Here is a 2,002-nt window from a genome sequence, read left to right on the forward strand (position 1 = left end):
GTTTAAACACAGACAAGCCATCTAATCCAGTAGTGCCACTTTTTGTTTGAAAGAATTATTTACTTAAAAGGATTGACAACTGTCCCGGCCAGCAAGATCTTCAGCAGAGACCCTAGAAGGGGGGTATGGCAAATGAAAAAAACAAGAGACACAAAACTGACAGCAAGACAGTATTCTGATCAAGCTGCAGAATTTTCTTTTTCTCAGGTGGGTTTTATAGTAGCAGACCAGGAAACTTCCTTTGGGAAAAGATCAGGGGACTGTTGCGTTTCCAAGCAACCCAACCAAGCAACCTAACCACAAAACATTGTTACTAATGTTCACTGTAGCAGAAAGATAAGGAAATGTTAAGTTATTTTCTAATAACTCAGGACTTGTCCAGGCATGTCAAAAGTCTCTGGTTAGTGGCTCAATACTGGACAACAGAGACTTAACTCAGACAGGCACTATGGCATGACTCTGAAAATGTCCTCGACAGACAACCCATGCACATAAGGACTTGTATGCAAGGGCTGAGATGGATGGAGCTCTGCTGTGGGATGGTCTGTATGTCAAATTGCTCTGATTGGTCAATAAATAAAACACTGATTGGCCAGTGGCCAGGCAGAAAGTATAGGCGGGACTAACAGAGAGGAGAATAGAGAGAACAGGAAGGTGGAGAGAGTCACTGCCAGCCGCCTCCATGACAAGCAGCATGTGAAGATGCCAGTAAGCCAAGTGACAAGGTATAGATTTATGGAAATGGATTAATTTAAGCTATAAAAACAGTTAGCAAGAAGCCTGCCATGGCCATAGAGTTTGTAAGCAATGTAAGTCTCTGTGTTTACTTGGTTGGGTCTGAGCGGCTATGGGACTGGTGGGTGACAGAGATTTGTCCTGACTGTGGGCAAGGCAAGAAAACTCTAGCTACAGAGCTCAGTGGTAGAACACTTCCTAGGATATGAGAAGTCCTAGATTCAATCCCTACCATAGACCTACAAAAGAATTTTTGGCCAGGTGGTGGTGGTGCAGGCAGATCTCTGTGAGTTCAAGGCCAGCCTGGTCTACAGAGCGAGATCCAAGACAGGCACCAAAACTACAAAGAGAAACCCTGTCTCAAAAAAAAAAATTTTTTTTTTCAAGTAGGAAACAAAGCCAATTATTGCTTAGAGACAGGGCTGAAGGGTTTGACTACAAGAAGGCATAAGGCAATTTGTGAGGTGTTAGAAATATGTTCTCTGTTTGTGGTGGTGATTATGTAAGAGTACTCAGACAACCACGTATATGACAACCAGACAATTAACTATTAAATTGATGATTCTGGACAATTAGATAAATATTTGTGAAAATTCTTCATATGTTAATTTACATTATACAAACACTTATCAGAAGAATGATATTTTATTGTGGGGAATTTTGGGGTGTCTTTGGAGCTACAGAACTTTCTAGGTTCTTGGTGAGTTTAGCTCATGAGTCATGGTGCCTGACACTTAGGATCACACAAAACTTCTAATGAGCCTGTGAATTTCTGGCTTTTGTCTGATAAATTCAAAGAATGAAATTCATGATACTTTAATTTTTTAGGAGTCTGAAAAGTCTTAATTGCTATTAAATCTTTTTTAATTCTTTTATTAAACAAATTCTTTTCTCATACAATATAATTGATTTGATAATTTGATTTCAGTTTCCGCTCCCTCTACTCTCCCCATTCTTTCCCACCTCCCTTCCCACCCAGTTCCAGTCCCCTTTTCTGTCACTCTGGAAAAGAACAGGCTTCTATGAGAAAACAAAAACCATGACGTTGAAGTTAGACAAGATAAGCCAAGAGAAAAATAAAAGAGCCCCAAGAGAGGGCACAAGAATCAGAGACTCACATTCAGGAGTCTCATGAAAGTACTAATCTGAAAGTTATAGTAGCTATACAGAGGACCTGGTACATTCCTGCGTAGGCCTAGTGGAAATTCACATTTTAGAAAGAAGTATTTTACCATGAGGAGCTTAAGAGAAAGCAAGAGACCTCTTG

Source organism: Peromyscus leucopus, chromosome 4 (assembly GCF_004664715.2).
Source record: "Peromyscus leucopus breed LL Stock chromosome 4, UCI_PerLeu_2.1, whole genome shotgun sequence".
In the NCBI taxonomy this organism is placed as follows: Eukaryota; Metazoa; Chordata; class Mammalia; order Rodentia; family Cricetidae; genus Peromyscus; species Peromyscus leucopus.